Source organism: Cynocephalus volans, chromosome 14 (genome assembly GCF_027409185.1).
Source record: "Cynocephalus volans isolate mCynVol1 chromosome 14, mCynVol1.pri, whole genome shotgun sequence".
Taxonomy (NCBI): Eukaryota; Metazoa; Chordata; class Mammalia; order Dermoptera; family Cynocephalidae; genus Cynocephalus; species Cynocephalus volans.
In genome coordinates this window covers 9,315,056-9,337,100 of record NC_084473.1, presented here as the reverse complement: position 1 = coordinate 9,337,100, position 22,045 = coordinate 9,315,056, and the positions used below count along the sequence as shown (strand labels likewise).

Here is a 22,045-nt window from a genome sequence, read left to right as displayed (position 1 = left end):
GGGCCGTAGTTATCTCTGTGCTCATGCCATTCAAACCTTTCCGCTTGATCTCTAACTTCAGAGAAGAGCAAATGTTTGTTCCAGAAGAGTGACCAAATTCTCAAAGCAATCACATTTCTATGAAGTTTCCCCTCTTATCTTTAGACTTAGTGCAAAGTCTACATCCTATTGCTTAATGTATTCATGTTTGCATTTATATAAAAATAATGTTTTGAATCACTGACTGACCAGTTAATTTACTGATTTTATCCCAAATCTTTGAGTAAAATGGATCCATCAGGGAGATACACCACATCACACCTGCAGGGAACACAGGCACCCAGTTTGAGAAGCCAGGAAAGAACACGTGATTGTTTCCTTCAGGAGGGTCAGTAATCACCTTACTCCCTACGTCTCCAGGTATTACTAAGCATCCCCACTCACTGTAGATTCTGTCCCCATAACCAAGGCTCCAGTTTGCCCTGTCCCCTCCCTGCCTCTTGCTGCTGCTGCTCATTTGTTTTCACATTTAAAACTGAAATTTTGGAGCTCTACATGAGTGTAAATTTTCCCATGAGGGGGCTTGCTTTCGGCAGATAATAGCTATGTATGCACCAGAGTGGGAATGAGAGAATTTTAGGGGATGATTTAAGTCTGGGCTAGTGCCCCTTAAGGGGTCCTTCTTAAGGATCCTCGTTTAGGATTACAGAGAATTAATAAAAGGGCTGGAGGCTTGGGACCCTTGGCCCGCTGGATAACCACAAGCTTGTCCTGCGGCTCACACAAGAATCCAGACTTCCCACACAGCAGGAGCTCAGCACAGACTTGGCTGCTTGAGCTGGTCCACTTCTGAGACCTCTGCTCTGTCACTCTGCAGCTAGACAGTGATCCAGACACATCATGTGTATAATAAGGCTGAATGGGTGTTTGAGTTGAGATCATATTTGAGTTGAGATTATACTTAGTTCGGTTTGTTGAGATGTATTTGGGGATTTGCAGTCACACTGGTGTGTATTTTTGATAGTTCTAGCTGTTTCAGTATAAGAGTGACCTCCAGGAATCCTACCATCTATGTACACCACATCATGACCAAAGGTGCAGGAGCCGGGTTGTTTTGTAGTAAGGAAGTATCTCCCCGTGCCCAGTATTGAAACTTTGTGCATAGTTGTGGAGATATAAGGTTTGGAATATACACAGCCAGAAGCTGTGTCTTTGGAAAATGTTTCCAATCATCAGATGTATAAATTCATAAGAAGAGAATTTGGGTATTTTTTATTGACCTTTAATCAAAATAAAAGTTCTTTCCTTTTAGGAATGTACTTGATCATGCAGTATATTCAATTACAAACACATAAAACTTTTTTTCCTTTTTGAAGAATTTATCAGAATTCTTGTAAGTACGTTTGTGTGTGAAGTCATGTCTTTTATGTATTCTAATGAGCAGGAATAAAGAACAAATTAAAAACTTCAACCAGCCATGTCAGAGGAAAGGCTGAATTCTCTTCATATTCTTCTTGTAGTAGATGATACTACAAGATTATTGTCATATGAAAAAACTATTAAAGAGTTTGCCACACAAAAACGTAGGGAAAATATTAGAGAAGTATGTGGCAGTCAAGCAAAAATATGCTATTTTTTTCTGCATTTGGTGATGTTTGTGATATTTGTCAGCTTTTTAAAATTTGAAATTTATTGTGATTTATTTTATATACTCTATGCATTTCTTTTTATTTCTAATTTTATATTTATAATGGTTTTATTATTTTTCTTAATTAGAGCATCTAAAATTGTCTAAGCTTTAGGTTTCCACAAATCCTAAATTTACCCCTAATCAATAAGCTAAAAGAGTGGGGAAAACGGAATAATAAATATTTAATTATTAAGAAAGAAGGCAAGAAAAGAGAGAGAAAAACAATATAAAAGATATGGAACAAAAAGAAAGGAAATAGTAAGATGGTAGATTTAAAATTAAATAAAATAATAATTTACATTAAATGAAAATGAACTATTAACAATTAAAATTTTAAAATTTATAAATGGATTTTGAAAAACCCAACTATATGCTGCTTATAGGAGGTATATTTTGTTATTTTTTATTTTTAAAAAAAGATGACCGGTAAGGGGATCTTAACCCTTGCCTTGGTGTTGTCAGCACCACGCTCTCCCAAGTGAGCTAACTGGCCATCCCTATGTAGGGATCTGAACCCATGGCCTTGATGTTATCAGCACCACACTCTCCCAAGTGAGCCATGGGCCAGCCCAGGAGGTAAATTTTAAATGTAATCATATCAAAGGTGAAAAGTAAGTTTAGAAAAAATAGTTCCATGCAAACAGAACAAACAAAATAAGACAGAAGAAGCTAATTTAGCTATACTGTCAGGCAAGACTGTAAGTCAAGAAGCATTATTAGAGATAAGGAGAGACATAACATAATTACAAAATATTCAATTCTCCAGGAAGTTGTAACAGTTCAAAAATTTGTATGCACCTTCATAACATAGCTTCAGTGTATACAAAGCAAAAATGGACAGACCACAAAGAGAAGTAAACAAATTAACCATAGTAGGAAGATGTAACATACCTCTTTCAGTAAATGATAGAACAAATACAAACTATATACTCTTTTTATTGAGCTAAAAATCAACAACAAAAAGATCATCAGAAAAATCTCAATGTGTTTGGAAATTTAAAAATATACTTCTAAGAAGAAAAGGAAGGAAGGAAGGAAGGGAGAGCAATTACAATAATACACAGAACTTTTGAAAGGAGAGAACAGAACTGTGGTTACTAGAGGTGGGAAAGGGGGAAGAGGATGGGGGATAGGGAGAAATTGGTTAGTGGACACAAAGAATGATTACATTTTTGTAATGATGAATATGCTAATTATCTTGATTTGATCACCACATATTGCACACAAATACTGATAGTTTACTCTGTACCCCACAAATATGTATAATCAATTATGTTTCAATAAAAATAAATAAATAAAAATACACTTCTAAATAAACCACAAGTCAAAGATGGAATAACAACAGAAGTTAGAACATGTTTTGAACTAAATTATAATGTGAATATTCTAAATAAAAATTCGTGAGATGTAACTGAACTTATGCTTACGGGGAGATGAATTTAAAAAGGGTTAAAATAAATCATTTAAGAAGGTAGAAACTAAGAACTACTAATTAAACCCAAAGAAAGTAAAGGGAAATAAGTAGTAAAGATACGAGATGAAATTCATGAAATACAAAACAAACTTATAATAGAGGATGAACAAACTCAAAATTGGTTCTTTAAAAGATAAATTCTTTGATAAATCCCTGATAGACTAAGAAAAACAGAGACAGCATGAATAATAGTATTAGAAGTGAAAATGGGGCTTGCTAAAAAGATTCTAAAGGTATTTTAAAAAATAAGAGGACATTATTAGCAACATTATGTCAATAAATTTTGAAGTTCTGATAAAATGTATAAATTCCTAGAAAAACACAATTTACCAAAACAGACATAGGAGTAAACTGAATATCTAAATAATTGAATACATCTTTTACAAATCCTCCCACAAAGAATACTCCAGACCCAGATGGCTTTTCAAGCGAATGCTACTGCAGTGGATTGAATGCCCCCCCACAAACTCATTGAAGCTTAATCCCCACTGTAACTGTTGAGAGTGGGAAATCCTATTATGGTAATTAATGGGTAGGGCCTTGAAGAGATGATTAGATTGTAAGGACCATGCCCTAGTTCATGGACATGGTTCTGAGGGCTTTAAAAGGAGAGCACACAAGAGTTTTTTTCTCTCTCTCTGCTCGCCCATTCTGCTATGTAAGACCCCTGTGTTCCTGTTACCACCAAAGCCTTCACCAGATGTGTTCCCTGGATTTTGGACTTCCCAGCCTCCCAAACTGTAAGCAATAAATTTTGTTTTCTTATAAATCACCCAGTTCCTGGTATTTGTTATAAGCAACTGAAACAGACTAATACAGCTCTACAAAACATTTAAGGAAGAGATATCATCGATTTTATACAACTCTTCCAGAAAACAGAAAAATAGGAAAGATTTCTTAAGATTTTTATGAGGCTAAAAAAACCTAGATTCCAAAATTTGATAAGGACATTATAAGAAAGGAAAATTATAGGCCCATTTCATTCAAGGAGTATAGCCAGTGCAAGAAGGCAAGAAAAAGAAATAAAAGGTATATGTAGAGGGTTAGAAATCCTGATTCTTGTTTGATTTTTAGAATAGGGTTTTTAAGTAATGCTTGTATGGGACAAAAGTCCTCGGTTAAGAGACAACGGTCTACAGCTAGGGGGCAAGAGCCCATCGAATCAACTCTAATCACTGTTTAGGTATGGGACTGTATACTTTGATGATCTTATAGTTAACAGGTGGTTGTCATACTGATCTTGTTAAGAGTTTTTAAAGAATTGCTGTAGGAAAACATGTGAGAAATGTTTGCTGAAGAAAATCCTTTTTGTTAATGGAAACTTAAGATATAATCACAGACAGATAAAATCACAGGAAGGTACTGATTGTTTTAGCCATTATAAAAATAGTTATGTCTTAAGTTAAAGATAATGATCATAGTGTAACTAACTTACAATTTCACTAATTATACTTTGGAATATCACACTGTTAATTTTAATGATGTTCTTATGTTCCATTGTTTAAGCTATATGTAGCTATGGATAACTTCTGTCACGTTGCCCACGTTTTTGTGTCCTTTTGAAATGATTGAATCAACTGATTTTTCTTATGAAACTTCCTTGTCTTTACAATAGAAACAGAAGCTAACTTTGAATTGGGGCTGTACCCAGTTTTTCCTTCTAACAGAGGAGTTGCTGAGGTGCAGTCCCTTCAGGTTTCTCATTGCATTCATGTTGCTTTGAGTAATCTTTTTGCATCTCTGTTACACAGTGAGAAGTGTAACAGGTATAGGGATTGGAAAGGGAAAAATAAAACTGCCATTACTTGCATATTACATAATTTTGCATTTAGAAAATTCCAGAGAATCTACAGATAAACTATTAGATATTATAAGTGAATTTAGCAAGTTTGTTGGAAACACAGTCATTGTATAAAATATAATTGTAAATTATATTTAAAAGATAACATTTTAAGATCTAATAATTAGAAATAAAACTAACAAAAACATGTTCAAGACTCCTGATGGAGTCTGGATGTGTTGTCCCCTCCAAAACTCATGTGGAAATTTGATCTCCAATGTGGCAGTGTTGGAAACTGATTGAGTCATGGGGGTGGATCCCTCATGAATGGATTAATGCTCTCCCTGGGGGAGGAGGGGTAGTGAGTGAGTTCTCACTCTATTAGTTCCCACAAGAGCTGATTGCTTAAAGGACCCTGGCACCTCCTCTCTCTCTCTCTTGCTTCTCACTCTTGCTTCCTCTCGCCATGTGATCTGCTTGTACCCTCTGGCTGCCTGCCGCTTTTCCACCATGAGTAGAAGCAGCCTGAGGCCCATGCCAGATGCAGCTGTCCCAGAATCGTAAGCCAAATAAAACTCTTTCCTTTATAGATTATCCAGTCTACGGTATTTCTGTTATAGCAACACAAAACGGGCTAAAACAACTCCTATGTCGAAAACTGTAAAACATTATTAAAAAATATGAAAGAGCTAAATAAATGGAGAGATGTTTGTGGACTGAAAATTTAATTATCTAAAGATGTCAGTTTTCAAATTGACATATCTCAATGCAATGCAATCCCAGTAAAAATTCCAGCCAGTATTTTGTGAAAATTAATAAGCTGGTACTCAAATGTATATGATAATGCAAAGGGACTAGAATAACCAAGCAATTCTGAAGAACAAAATTGGAAGAATTTCTCAACTGGATACCAAGGCTTCAGAAAGACTTCTGTGTAGTATTGACACAAGAAGAGATAAATAGATGATCAGAACAAAGCAGAAAGTCAGAAGACCCACACATACAGGGACACTTGATCTATGACTAAAGTGCCACTGCAGAGCAGTTGTGACAGGAATGTCTTTTTAATAAATGGTAATGAATGAAAAACAATGAAACCTGGTCACCACCTTACGCCACACATAAGAATCAATTCTGCAAGTGAAAGAAGCCAGACGCAAAAGGCCACAGATTGTATGATTCCATTTCTGTGAAAGCTCAAAATCAGGCAAAACTAAGATGTGGTGTTGGAAGTCAGGATGGTGGGTTCGCTTTGGGGAGGAAGGGTCATGAGCACAGTGGCTGGGGTTTTCCATGTCTTGTCCTGGATGGTGGTTACATGTGCATATTCTCTTTGTGGTAACTCATCAGACTTAAGGTGTGCACAGTTTTCTGTACATGTGTTATATTTTAATTTAAAGTTAAAACATTTTGACCTTGCCCTTTTACAGCTTCATAATGTTGGACAAATTACCTAATCTTTCTACACCTCTTTTTTTATGGTTTGTAGAATGGGGCTTATCATAGTTTCTACCTTATAGGATGTGAGAATTAAATATGTTTTGTAAACTAGCACTTCATTCAGTGACTGGGCTATGCTAGATGCTTGATAAATATTCAATATTATTAGGTGCTAAGGTCACTTAGATTGTTAGTGGTGGAACTGGGATTAAAATCAATCCAAACAAGGAACTTTTCCGATCACATGTCCTGTATCCCATGGCTGCTTATTAGCTGGACTTTAAAGAGATGCTGGATTTTATTTATTTTAAATTTTATTTATTTACTATTATTTTTTAACATTCTAAGATGTTGTTGTGGAGCAGTTGTTGGGGAAGGGGAGAGGGGAAAGGGGATAGGGTGGAGGGGCAGGGAGGGGGAGGTGTGGTCGAGGCCCGTGGCACCCCCTCATTCTGGCAGGGGAGATCAGGGGGCTTCCAGCAGTGGCTGGGTCATGGGCTGGGCTGAATGTGGACTTCAGGGGGAGTGTGGCCAAGGCCCTCAGCCCCCCTGGGATGCTGGATCTAAAGAGCATTTGTTGTGAGTTATCATAGATTGTCTTCATTCTCAACTTTATATTTTGCAAGAGATCAAGCATATTAATTCCTCCCCCTCGCCTCCCCCCCCCCCACTGCAGTTTACAATTCCTATGAGTGTACTTCGGATCTCAAGTATTTTAATTGTAACTATTCCCACTAAAAACGGAAGTAAGATCCAAATATTCCAATCACCAAGGCAGAAAACTGTTCAGAACTGTCGGCTTTATGCAGCACCCTAAAGGGAGAAGGACATCCTGCTGAACTGGCTGGTGCCTGCAGCCAGGGGGACCCAGCCACTGATCGCCTACCAAATTACTGTGTTAGTAGAAGAGCATTGTTTAGCATGACTTCCTAGAATCAGATCATACCCAAGACCTCATTAAGTGGCATGAAGAAAGAAAATGAAAAGACACATTAACTTCCAAAAGGAATGTTTGGAAAAGTACTCAAAGATGAAGCGACTAAAGGAAGAGCTGTGGGTCTTGTTAATTAGCACATCTACAGCCTTCTGTCCTGTAGCAAGTGCACTTTTGGATGCAAATCAGTGGTTCTTGAATCATAATGAAACCTGTCAGTAAGAGTTAATTACAGTGAACAGGGCCAGTCCGTGTCAAGAGTGCCGGTCCCTCTCTCACAGTCTTGTTTTTTTATGGTATCATTGTGTTTGAGATGGCCATTGGGAGAGCCTCATCTACTGAACTCACTGGAAAATTCATTAAGGCTACCAAGAATTCACACAACTTCTGTCTGCAAAGTGGGTTGAGGTAATTTTTAATTAGCTGTTTGCTTAGCTGTTTGCTATTGATTGGATACCCCCCACACTAACCTCATTGAAGCCTAAATCCCCACTGTAACTGTTGAGGGTGGGAAATCCTATTATCGTAATTGAAAGTGGGGCCTTGAAGAGGTGATTAGATTGTAGGACCATGTCATAGTGAATGGATTAATAATGGTGGTCAGGTGTATGGTTCTGAGGGCTTTAAAAGGAGAGCATGTGAGAGACTTTCTCTCTCTGCTCCACTATTTTCTGCCATGTGAGACCCGTGCATTGCCGTAAAGCCACCACCAAAGAACACCCTCACCAGATGTGTTCCCTGGACTTTGGACTTCTCAGCCTCTGAAACTGTAAGCAATAAATCTCACTTTCTTACAAAGTACCCAGTTCCAAGTATTTTGTTATGAGCAACAGAAAGAAACAGGCTAACACACTGTTCATTGGAACTGCCTGGGGTGGTCTAACTTTGTTATCAGCTGGGGGAGACAGCACGTTGGAGAAGTACATGTTTGGGAGGGACAGATCTGGGTTCAAACCCTGGCTCTGCCATGTCACCACCTCTATGACCTTGAGGAAGTAACTTGCCTTCCTCAGCCTTCACTTCCTTTCTGTGGGATAGGGATAAGAGCATTACAAAAAGCACAGAGGAATTGGACTATATTTATTTAGGCCTTTTTGTATTCTTCCTCGTGTATTTCAGTGAGCACAGGAACTGGAAACTGTGGCCCTCTCCTTAAGGGAAACAAGGCCAGAGATGGGGAGAAAACCCATAGTGACACACAGATTTATAATTGTTCAAGAAGTGATGAAGTTGACATTGGTGGACAAAATAAATCTCCTCTAGTTAGTAGGTAGAATCTATGTAGTTAGTTTACTAGAGTTACTCAATTATTTATTTTTCCATTCTTTTATTTTCAACACTGTATAATAGTAAACAAATGCATGCAAAAATAAGGTGTCTTCTCCCTAGTACCCAAAGGAAGGCAAATCAAAGTAAACTTGAGGAAATGTTTTACATCAAATTATCAAAACATGTAAAAAAGTGGTAATGCCTCATGCTGGGGATGATGTGATGAAAGCTGGATCGTACTGCTGGTACTGTCGTGTAACCTCCTTAGAAAGGAATGGACTTCTGGTAAAGGAAAATAGTGATGTTTGTTCCTGCCGTGTTCACTAATAAAGCAAAAATGTATATGGAACTAAAATATCCAACCACAAGAGGATGTCTAAAAAAAATTACAGTTCATCAACACGTAGCCTTTTAAAAATGATCATTTCCGGAGTATATTATGTATAAACATCAAAGTATTTTTCACACAAATTTTTAAAAGCAGACTGCAGAAGTATAAGTGTGGTATGATCGCAGCATGGAAATGTCACACACGACAAAGAATGGAAGACATAGAACTGAAAATAGCTTTTGTATTAGGATAGTGAGATTATGACTATTTCCTCACAAATCTGCTTTAACGTTCTTCTATTGTTTCTGAAAGAAAACAATCTTTGGAGGAGCTATGGTTTCCTGTTCATTGCTCTTTGATGCACATCTTACTGTCCTGTACTACCAGTAAAAGTCACCCGAAATACCAGTTCTCCCAGTATGCTGAACTGATTAGGTAGCACAGCTAACATTTATGCAGACATTGTGGTTCAATGAGTTGAAAAGCTAATCTTCTGGATAAATTGTTCACATTTTTATTTATATTTATTTGTACTCTACCTCAATCCTAAGAGGATTTAAAGGCTGCAGAATTTACTAGTATGATAGTTGGTACTAACAGTAACTGTGTGCTCCTGACTTTATATCTATAGTTGGGAAGTCTGCTTTATTTAACGTGGCATTGTTGTTTTTACCTAAATGATGTGAGGCCTTTAACATGGATATATAAGTGTATTTCAAAAAATTCACGGAAAAAATGGAATTAAGATAATATGAATCTTTCCATGAACTTTTTGAAGACCCCTCATGCTATAATATGCCCAAAACAGAACTAAAATTAGATTCTCCTGTAGAGAACCCAATTATTAAGAAGCAGAAAAAAAGAGGAAAAAAAGACATATACTTCCTTCCAAAAACATCATTATCCAGAGAAAGGAGCTTTTTAACTGCATCTGACATCCTAAGGGATGAAACACTTGAACTCCTGGGTATATCCTGGGATTGCTCTTGTTTTTCTTCTCATATTCTAGTTTGATTTAGTTCTGAGTTTTCACCCTTAACATATTTAATGAGATATCCATGCCATGTTACTGTTGTTAGCTCTTACATATGAGAAGTACATTCACTAGTGGCAGACAAATTTCAGGGACTTAAATTGCAAACTGCAATGGCTATAATTTCGTAATCATCAGCCACCTCACTTGGAATGTCTTGCTGGTCAGGGAGGAATAGATCATAGCCACAGCCACGGTCAGTAAATTTCAGTGTGTTTTGTCTCAGCCACCACTGTCCTGGAAGAATCTCACATTCCCTCTTAGTTTCTTCCACCACCCACACAATGATGGTCCACACTCCTGTATGTACTCAGTCATCATAACCTACAGCCAGTTTTTTGCTGGACTTGTGGAATCCCATGGGCTCCTTAAATTTCATTCATCTGAACTGGACCCACCTAGATCTCAAACATGTTTTTATTTGCAGGGCCTTATGTATATAAATAATTTGATTAAAGATGTATTACAAAATGTATGGGCCATATAACTCTCAGTGATTTATCAGCAAAGATTTAGAACCATTGGTAGGAAAGTGTGGCTTGTGTTTTTGTCGATCATCCGGTAAGTGGATGTGAAGAGTCTTTGTAGAGTCCAGGCACCACCTCTTCCCATCTGGTCCAGAAGCCACCTGCTCATGTTCTTTGTTGTCAAATGTGCTGTGGCTGGCTGTTTTCATATTTTCCATCATATGGAAAAAGTAGCAATACTGTAATTGCTCATGATGCTATGGCTCTTCCAGACCTGTTGGTACTGAGACTATAGATTGACTTGTCTCTGGAGTTCCCTGATGTCATTTGCTGAATGCTGGTCACATCGTTACTCATGTCATGGCGTTGTCTGTCATGGTCCTCATGAATTGGCTTCCAGTGACTCCCTGAAGGCTGTTCTGTGCTTTGTGTATGATGATCACCAATGTAAGTCTCACCTTGAGTGTGTGGGACTGTCTTCTGCTCATCTTAAACTTACTATTTGAAATGTTATGGTATAATGTAGAGCAGAACATTTTTCAGCCATGTCTTGACCTCCTAAGGCCACAACTGCTGCATTCCTAGAGTGTGATCTCTTTTGATGTTGACTTCACCACTGCCTTCCATGAACCGTCCCCAGTGGGAAGGATAGGCAAGGGACAAAAGGTGGGATCCTATTCACCCAAAAAATGTTGATCCCTTATCTGGCATGGCTTAAGACTGATCTATGAAAACAAAATGTCACCGTGTGATCGGAGGCAAGAGAGGATATTAATCAGAAGGGCTTTTGACTTTGTACAAAAGCCCTTGGAGGAGATAGGTGCCATAACCCCTGGAGGATTGCCCTACATATGGCACAGAGCCTGCAGAGAGGGTGGGGTGGCCCCCTGAGTGGCCAGCTGCAGCAGGTGCACAGGTAAAGGATGCTGCCACCACTCTGTCATCTTTTATGCTGTAGACCGAAGGCCTACAGGTTTCATGTGGTTGGAACACGGAATGGCATGAGTCAACCCTTGGGCACACAAGATGTGGTTCAAGCTTAAGGATCAGCTGTGGACTCTTGGTCATCCAGATCCCTGAACTTGTCCTGTGTCCAGTTTGGATGAGAATCAACCAAAATCAGCATGTCAGCACCTTTCTGGTGGCCCGATCTCAGGATCCCATGAAATACTGTGTTGGCCAGCTGGAGCAATCTGTTTCCGAGGCTACTGTTCTGGGCCTGGAGCCCTGAACCCTGAGGGACAACACCTTAGATGTGAGTCTTGGAGCTCTACAGGGTGTCTGGTCAACCTCACATGCAGGCTAGAGGGTTGGAGAGCAACTTAAAGAGAAGAAATGAAGAGAAGGCCCAAAAAGCTCCTGGTCCAGAAAACTTGGAGGAAGGCACTGCAAAGCATAGGGCTCCTAGAGGTTCAGGGCCTGAGTTAGGGACCCCCACCCCTTGGCCAGCTCCAAAGGCACCTGTACTGGCTGCAGATGCCTCTTAACTGGGCTGCTGACCACACATGCACATACTGTTACTTATGGAGTTCTCTCTCATGATAGCCCTTCCCTCCACTGCTCCAACTTTATCAGGATAGCTCTCATCATGATTTGAGAGTCAGCTTCCAAGAAGCCTCCCCAACCCTCAGCCTGGGGGAAACACCCCCCCCGCCCCCCGTGTGCTTAGCTTTATCACTATATTCAAACCACCACATGGTATGATAGTTTCTGCGTCTGTTTTCCCAAGTAACTTGTGATCTCCTTAAGGTCAGAGATTGTTTCCCTTCATCTTTGTGTTTTTAGTCCACTGCAGAGTAACTGATATACATAATTGGTGTTCCATAAAATGTCAGCTGAGTAATAAGTGACTAAAAGAACATGTGAAGGACATGAGAATCATTTTTTCTTAATAATTATAAAGCTATTTACATAGACTTGTTATCATTTTATAACATCTAATTTGAAATGCTTCCTCCACAGTAAACGTGATGTACTTTTTAGCTCTCATTATCCCTACTTGAATAGTCCTGGGTTTGGGAACTTGCTACTCAGAGGTACAGTCCCTTCCATTGTTTCATCCAGTACATAATGTATATAAAACAATCAGGACAGTGATTGGCATACTATAAGCATGCAATACATTTATCATTATTGTTGGGAGACTTGACTTCTGATTTGTGGTTATGGTGGTCAAACACTCCCACTAAAAGCAACTAAAAGTGCTAGATAAATTATTATTGTGAACATTTTTTTAAAGGCACAAGTGATTTATCAAGATAGTTAAAGAATAACTAGGCTAAAATTAAAGGAAGGATAGAAACCCAGAAACTGACTGGAAAAATTCCTTGAGCCTTTTTTCTTAGCTTCATAGGGTAATAGAAAGAAATCAAACCCCAGGGCAGCATGAGATAGGGATTCTAAGAGGAGATCTTCCCCATAATGAGATGGGGCCACACTGAGATCCACCCACATGGTAAGACTGAGCCAGAAAAACCAGCCCTAGCTTGGACTGGCAGCAGATTTACATGGCCTTGTTGATAAATGAAATCCCCAAGCCAGGGCCTTGGTTTAAAATGGACCCATGTTGGTCACAAGGACAAAGCTACTACATATCCTCTTTAGATGAAGCACCTTCAGTCCATCCCTCAAAGTTTTCTCAAACATGCATTTCAGATACAAGGTGAAGCACATGGTCAAACATAAGAAAGCAGATAATAAAGCAAGTAACATGTGTGACAACCTCCAAAAAGCAGACAGCAGAAACAGACCCACGCATACTTTAAGATCTTGAAATTATTGGACACAGACTAGAAAATAACTATGCTTACTGTGGGGGGTTGAATAATGCTCCCCCTCCAAAAGATTTCTACTTCCTAATATCTGGACCCTGTAAATATGTTACCTTACATGGTAAAAGGGACTTTGCAGATATGACAAAATTAATGATTTTGAGATTGGGGAGATTATTCTGGATTATCTGAATGGTCCCAGTGTAATCACTAGGGTTCTTACAAGAGGGATGCAGGAGGGTCAGTGTCAGAGGGAAAAGACATAAGGCTGGAAGCTCTTACATTGTCCACAGGCATCTACTGCCAATGCTGTGGTCTTACCAGGTTGTCAGGTGCCAGGCCTGTGCATTCTACATTATCGTCACGGATCACAATGTCCCGTTGGGGCCACTGGCGCTCTCTCAGCCCATCTACACTCCTCTAATGGGGCCTGAGGATTTGGGTGCCTTGCTCCACACCATGCTGGGATGTAAAGGGTTCTGATGGCTTCCATAGGCCCACTTAGATGCTGTTTCCTTCTCCTCTTTACCTTAGGTACACAGGTGATTGTTGTACTTGCTACAGATTTCCTCACTCAGCACTCACTTCTTTCACCTTCTAGCATGCCTTCTTCACAATAGATGCTAGAAGGTAAACGCTACATTTCTCAGGTCTTTATGCAGCTAGGGTTCCACATATGACCTGTTTTATTGAAATGTATTAGTTTTCTATGCTGCTTAACAAATGACCACAAACTTAGTGGCTTAAGACAATGCCCATTTATTATCGCACAGTTTCTGTGAGGGTTTGACTGGGTTCTCTGCTCAGGGTCTCACAAGGTCCCAATCTAGGTGTGAGCCAGGCTGGGCTCTTATCTGGAGAGTCTAAGCAAGAATCTGCTTCTGCATTCATCCAGGTCATTGTTGTTGGCAGAATCCATTCCCTTGTGGTTATAGGACTGAGACCCCTATTTTCTTGCTGGCTTAATCTGTCAGCTGGTGCCCCTCTCTGCTCCTGGAGGTTGCCCTCATACCTCCTTATGTAGTCCCTGCCATCTCTAAAGTGGCAATGGCGTGTTGAGTCTTTCTCACACTTCAGCTCTGCCGGACTTCTGCTCATACTAGCAGCCAGAGAAAACTCTCCTTGGGCCCAGCTGGGTATAGGATTCTTGGAGTTGTGCTATTATTTTTTTCCCTTAGTAGTCTGTAGACTCTCCTCCATTCTCTAGCTTCCAGAGTTCCAGATAAGAATCTGATGCCAGCTTGGTTCTTTTTTCTTTGCAAGTTACTCATTCGCTCTGGTTGGAAGCTTGGAAGACCTTATTTTTGAATGGGACTGTCATGTTAGGATGATAGTCAGTGTTTGGAAAACTCTAATGACCACCATTAAGGGACACGAGGTTTCTTTAATCACAGAAGATATGAGAACTTTTCTGCAGAGATGGCTATACAAGGAGGTGGTGGAGTGTCACAGCTGGACACACAGCGTCCCAGGCCCCGTCCCCTTGGAATCCTCACAGATGCACCCGGTGCTGAAGAGCCTGCCCTCACAGAGTGGCAGTCCTCCAGGCATGAGAAGCCCACTGCTGCCTTTCTCAGGTATTTAAAATACCCTGCTGGCCCCTCCTGACTGTTCTGGAGATCTGGCGGTGTACTCCAAGGGCAAATGGCAGGCACCAACAATACCGGCACATTCTCGAGCATTCAGTGTGTGGTTGTTTGAATGAAAAAACAAGTCTACAGGTGTTCCTGAGTTGAAAGTCTTTCTTGGTAGGATTCCTGCTCTTTGGAATATAGGAATTTTATGAGAATACGCTCAGATGTGTGTCCCTTTTTTTCGATCGTGCCTGATTTAAGGGATTCTTAACCTTCAGTTGAGAGCTTTCTTGCTTTTATTTGATTCTTCTTCTTCACCTCTTATTTTTTCATCATCCAGAATTCTTATTTTTTTCTGTTGTCTCCTGACTTCTCCAAGCATCTCATCTTTTCCATTATGATTTCCAACTCTTTGCACTTTTGCTCTGTATTTGGAGAAGACTTTCAGCTGCCTGATCAACCAGACCGTGATCCAGGCCACAGTGGACATTATCTTTTAGTTTGACTATTGAATTTCTAAATTTGTAAATTATTTCATTTTAGTTTCCAGAAGTCCTTCTTATGATCTACCTGAATTCTCATAGTGCTTTTTAGGTAAGGTGTTATTTGACTCTCCCGAGAACTCACTTTCCGTGGGCCCGATGCCCATGCACTTGCTGCGTGTCTCTGATTTCACACACCTCCATCCTTGAATTTGCTTGCATTCTGTCACTTCCTTTTCTCTAGCTGCCATTGAACTCTACTTCCATTCATGTGGTTAGTACTCTTTGCTTCAATTCTTAGCAAGGTAAGTCTTTTGCTCCTTTAAGGGGGGATGGGAGGAGGAGGCAAAGCCCCAGCAATCTTGTACCCGCTGTGCAGTGATGTGTAAGCACCATCTGCCTCAGTCTGCAGCGATCCACTGGAGCACGCGAATATGTCTCTTTCAACGTGCATCTTTATGAGGACCAGCTATTTCATCTTCCATCTTTTTATGTGCTAATTAATAGTGACTCAATTATCTGGCATGCTCATACACATTCCTCTATCCTCTCAAGATGGCCATTTATTTAGGCTTTTAATGTGTCACAGCTTACAGATACAACTTCAATGGTTAGGGCCTAATAACTTTTGAATTATTCAAGGTTTCGAGGGCTCCATGCTTGGGGAAAACTGTCCTACAGAATCATTTTCTGGTGTATGGGGTGGTAGAAATGAATCGGTGCTGTTTTTATGAATCAAGATAACTGGGGTCACATTGTCAATAGTCCCAGTTCCATATAACTCAGGTTGGGAGGAATAATTTATAAGTTTTTTTTTTCCCACAGAAAAAATATAGGCCTTTCAATGCTATAAGAGCAATTTTATTCAATTCGGAGGAAATTATATCAGCATGTGACCAAAAACTATCTGTGGAACAATTTTCATTAATACCCGTGATGATTTTTAATATGTCAAAGTGGAAAATTGGACTCATACTGCATGGAAAGCCTCCAGGAGGAGAGCAGTACTGCTGTGAGGTGACTGAGCTGCTACGTTTAATTTCAGGTCCTCCCAGCATCTTCTGAAATTGCAGATCACACGAGCTACATATCCTGTGAATTCCATTTGGTGGGGCCATCCAGGTTCATTGAGGTTGGTGGAGCCAGCACACTTGTTCAGTAAATATCTGCCTTTCTGAAAGGAAAACAGTGAAGGTCCATTCCCTGTGTCTCTGTCATACTCTTGAATTTCTAGTGGACAGCCTACAGGGATCATTTACAGCATGTGGCCTAATGAGCCAGAATGAACATGGGAATTCTTCTGCAAGGAACCCTGACCTCAGATCCAACAGACTGAAACAGTGAAGCCTTTTCCCCACTGTAGTCTAAACCTCGTGACATGGTTATCAGAAAGAGACAGCAATGTGACTGATGGACAGATACAGTTAGAAGAGGTTATAAACTTAACAGCAAAGAGTAAAAAGCTGTATGGAGATTGTCATATAAGGCGGAAGCCCATGCTGATCTAAATGTGGATTCCCCAGAACCCCAAGTGCTGACCTGCTGATAGTATTGCTGCCCTGCCTGAGGACTCCACCAGGGGAAAGTAGCCTGTCTTTGCCATTCCTGTGGGAGCCTGTGCTTTAAATTCTCACACCACCCATCACCCTGTACTACCTGTACCTGACTTTAGAGACTGTCTACATGCCTATCTCCTCACCAGATGCAAATACGTGGTACAAAACACCACCAGCACATACAGAATGTTTACTGTGATTCTGGATTAACCAGAAAGTCAATTCCCTGCACATCATATCATATCGCTGAGCAGATCCAGACTTCAGGCCTGCGTCAGGTCCATTCCTGTACCTCCATAGAAATCATTTTCCTATAAAATTCCTTTTAAGCAGCAGAGTAACTGTAGCCAAAAGCATTCAGATCATTCTAAACTGAGGGATGGGGGCCAAAATGTCTCTGATTTATCCTTTTAACAAACACTCAAAGGGAGCACAAATATATGAGCCTCTAGCTTCTGTCCTGAAGACACTTTCCTGTCTTTTCCTTGGGAAGGCCACTGCTCGACCTCTTTTTATAAAAGTACAGGACAAGGAGAGCCATCAAGATGCCAAATAACTACAACTGCTATGCCTGCCAACCGGTAGATAAATCTGAATAAGAAGATGACATCCACAGAAATCAAGCTCTCAAGGCAGAGAAGACATCACCAACGTTACCTTTAGAGCTGTGACTGCCACCTCGGGTTTCCAGACAGCTCCTGTGTAACAGCCTGAACAGAACTGACTCCATTTTGTTAAACCTTTGAATTTAAAAACTTGGTCTTTCCTATAACCCAAACCACAGAGCCTGCAGCTAATTGCCAGAACACAATGACTCTTACTCTCACATTGTACACAAATAATTAAGAGAAAAATTATTAACTCAGATGGCCATTCTTTACTAGCTTACTAACCTGATCTTATTTGAGAATAACAGGACATGAACCCATGGGGAATGAAGTACGATGCTGGTCACTCCCACCCGGGAAGTTCCTTGATGATTATCTGAAATGCTCAAGCATGTATGCACATCCCTGCTTGGTCACTATGAATCAGCGTTCCACCAGAGACCCTATAAAGCCCTTTGGCAAACCTGGGAGAGGTGGAAATGGTCTTTGAGATGTAAGGCTGCTGGCTTCCTGACTAAAGGTGACATTTCCTTACACCAACTCTTGTCTCTCATTTATTGGCTATTGAGCATTGAGCAAATGGACCTTTGGGGTCTCTGTAGCAGCTGGACAGCAGGCTAGCGGAGAAACTACTCCTCTAGAAATTGAGTTTTTATTTGTGGGAGAAGGATGATCCCATTTCCAACCTCAAAATGTGGGGTATAATGATTGAACCAGCATGGTCAAATGCCAACTGTTGCCATTGGTGGATGGGTCTGTTATCCCAAGAAGGTAGGAGAGGCATTCTAGGCAGAGAATAGAAGCTGTCGGGGTAGAGAGGTGTGGTTCCTTTCCTCACCCATCATAGGGTCCCAGCTGACACTCCTATAACAAGAGACAGGCTAACAAGAGAAAAGCGTAATAGATTTATTTAATCAAAGTTTTACATGACAGGGGAGCATTCAGAAATAAAAATGCAAAGGCCCAAGGGAAACTGTTCATTTTTATGCTCAGGTTCAGTGAAGAGGGGACAGCCATGTAGAAATGTGATTGGACAGAAAGGGAGTGACCTGATGGTGACAGACTGAGAGGGGAAACCCAGCAAAGCCTGTCCATTCAGATTCTTCTGGGCCTGGTGTCCCTCTTCCTGGGTAGAAGGCAGCAGCCCTTCTGGAAAGAGGGTCTCAGGACCTACTATCACACAAGGCAGGCCAGAGAACTTCCTCCTGGCAGCTCCTGCACAGGAAGGCGGGGGAAGGGGAGAGAAATATCTCTAGGGTAATATTTTATGGCTGGCTTTGGGGGAGAAGGGTCTGGTTTCTGTGAGCCACCTTGGGGAAGGGAATTCTAGTTTCTGTGGCCGGCCACGGGGAGAAAAGGGAGCAGGAGAAAGGAGGGTGGGAGCTGGGAGAGACTTTGCTTCTGAGGCCTTACAATATCCTTCAGTTCAAAGCACCCAGTGAGCCAAAGTGCCGTACTTTACGGTATCATTTTCTGAGCCCCAGAACTATGATGGACGGATGAGATGCTGTTGGGCTGGATCACAAGCTCTTCTACCCTGTCCTGTGCAGGTCCTGAGCCAGGTAAGTGAAAGAAAAATAGAACATCCACCAGCAAAGTGGACATGCTTTATTTTTAGATGAGAGCTCTGCTGACCAGTGGTTCAGAGCTGCTGCCTTCCATACTGAAAGTACACAAAAATAGTGGCAATGAGCCAAGGGGTACACGGGTGCATGCACACCAACTCTACTTTTACGTAACTTGTTTACAATGGATGTGCTGAATCATACCCAGCCAGGTATGAGGTGAGGGGGCCTGACCAAACCAACTCCATTTTCTTCACACTCCGCCCCTTCAGGGTCTCTCACTGTACAATCTACACATCTGTGATCTTCTGCAGTGTTCCCTTAGCAAGGATGGCTGACCCTTGCATTCACATAACCTCCGTACCTATTGTACGTTAAATACACCTTGAGGCTTGTCTCCGTAGCTCTATCCTTTCAACTATTAGCCACAAAACTCCACCCATACACATGTCTGGTTAGTAGTTGTCATTGGGGTGAATTTCCATGGGAATCCTGCAGCCACACTGGTAGGAAACTTGGTGCATATTCAGCAAGCTAACCCATTGGCCACATGAACATATGTATGTATCCAGTCAACTCTGGGCCTACAGCCATGGTACTGAAATTCTCTAGCTTTGGCAGTGATCCCACAAGATCCACCTGCCACCATGTTAGGAGCATCCTCCTCTTGGGTTTTCTGCCTGTCTACATGCAACACCTGGCGAACCATCAAGGGTACATCTATCTACCCATCAGGGGCATTCTTTCTCAGGTTTATGTGTCACCCAGTGAGCAACACAGTCTTGCAGCCAGCATGCTGCATTCCTTGATGTAACCACTGGACCACATCCGTGGCTGGGACTCTCTCCAGTATCTTACCTTAGCCAAGGCATCAGCTTCGTCATTGCCTGGACTGGCTAAGGGGAAGTGTCCTGTGACTTGGAAAAGACTTACTTCCTTTCCATGTCCTGATTCCCATAACTCTTGCTACATGGCTTGTCCCCACCGGGGTCAGTAACCTATCAGCCACTGCTAATATTTCCAAGTACATAGCCAAAGGGTAAGACCCTTATATATCATCCACTCACATTGTTCCAAATGACCTAGCAGCATTGGAGCTGCCTTGGTTAAATCTGCAAGAGAATCAGAGGTTAGTAAGACATCATTTATATAATGAAACATTGTAACCATGCTGTCCACCTGGCTAGGTCCCCAGACACTAAACCATGACAGATGGGTGGGCTATGCATGTAGCCTTGGGGTAACACCTGAAAATCCCATTGCCTTTCTTCCCAGGTGAAGGTGAACTGATCTTGGCTATCAGCCAAGATTGAGATAGAGAAAAAAGCATTTGCAAGGTCCAGTACATAATAAGTTCCTAGCTGAGTCGTCAGCTGATCCATTAAATCATGAACTGAAGGCACAGCTGCATGTAAAGGAGGCACTACTTTGTTCAGTTCTTGATAATCCACAGTCATTCTCTAGGTGCCATCAGATTTTTTCACTGGCCATACCGGGGCATGAAAGGGGCTATGTGCAGTTTGAATAATGCCAACTTTCTCTAAGTCCAATATAGTGGCATCTATCTCCATATGTCCTCAAGCAGGCAATACTGTTTCACGTTGACCACACGCCTTGGCTTGGGTAACACTTATGGATCCATGCTTGACATGTCCCCACAGCACAGGTTTTACCCTCTGTATCTGCAACTGGAATTCTCCAATTGTTGTTTGCAAGTGCAAACCATAAAGCACATCTACATCCAAGATGCACTCAGCTACTGGGGACACATACATAGTACATACACAAAGGCACACAATCCCAGTGGGAAAGACACAGCTTTGACTTTAAGATTCTGTCCTCCATAACTATCAACATTCACTGTGGCCCCTGGAAACTTATCAGGGTTGCTGTGCATCAAGCTACATTCTGCACCAGTATCCACTAATGCTAACACAACTGTATTTGCCATCTACACCTAGGTCCCACAATAGTAGGGGCCAAGCAGCTAGGGGTTCATTTTCTGATGCATAATAGGTCATGCAAGGAGACACACAGGTTCTCCCAACTCACCCACAGGGTCGTCATCGTCCTCAGCTTCAGGAATGGGTGACCTGTTGCTGTACTTCATCCTCCAGCATATCTGCCTTTTGCCATGCTGCCTCATGGAGTGCCTGGTCCATATTGGCTCACAGTACAGCAAACCACAACTAGCCCATCCATCCAGCCATTCTCCAGGACTCCTCATCTTTCACCATGGGGCTCAATACCCTGAGAGCTTCCTCTATGCTCTCAGGGGACCTGTCCACTTGTCCTCATGTTTCCAGTGGAGCCCAAGTCCACAGGAACACTTCCACCAGGTACCACATACTTGAGGGCAGCCACATTTCCTTCCCCTCCTGAGGGGCTCATGGCTCCCTTACCTGCTCATCCTGCCAACTACGCCAATCGTCGGGCTGGATCACAGACCCTTCTACCCCGTCCTGTGCAGTCCTGAGCCAGGTAAGTGAAAGAAAAATAGAGCAGCCACCAGCAAAGTGGACATGCTTTATTTTTAGATGCGAGTTCTGCCAACCAGCGCTTCAGAGCCACTGCCTTCCATACCGAAAGTACACAAAAATAGCGGCAACAAGCTAAGGGTACACAGGTGCATGCGTACTAACTCTACTTTTACATAACTTGTTTACAACAGATGTGCTGAATCATATCCAGCTGGAACTGAGGGGAGGGGGCCTGACCAGATCAACTCCACTTTCCTCACAGATGCTAAGCCTGTTTTTTCTGCCTGCAAAGATGGCAGGGGTCCATTTCCATATTAATCCACAGCAAATCACCTAGTCTAGGGTATTCTCGTTATCTGAGAAATTATTATCCAAGTCTCCACAGTTTTTTAAGGACTCTACCAGGAAGACTATTTTGTTATATCAGGAAATAGTCATTAAAGAACTGACCACTTGTAAAATCAGTCCTCATTCAAATGTCACTCCCATTTAGAATTACCAGGGATAGAGGCTGGTATTAACTACATCTTAATTAATATCTCACAGATGTGATTGTATATGGAACTATAATGCAAATACATGCAAACTGCTGGTGAAGTGATATTTTAAAAT

General features: G+C 41.3%; 1 long non-coding RNA gene across 1 annotated transcript in view; it reads right to left on the bottom strand.

Moving 5' to 3' along the window:
• LOC134362891 (uncharacterized) overlaps positions 1-21,449 on the bottom strand; it is a 59,127-nt gene extending 37,678 nt beyond the window's left edge. Inside the window, exon 1 of the long non-coding RNA XR_010021655.1 lies at positions 21,356-21,449. This is a non-coding gene — a long non-coding RNA (uncharacterized LOC134362891). The remainder of the gene's footprint in view (positions 1-21,355) is intronic.
• Positions 21,450-22,045: the final 596 nt, after the last annotated feature.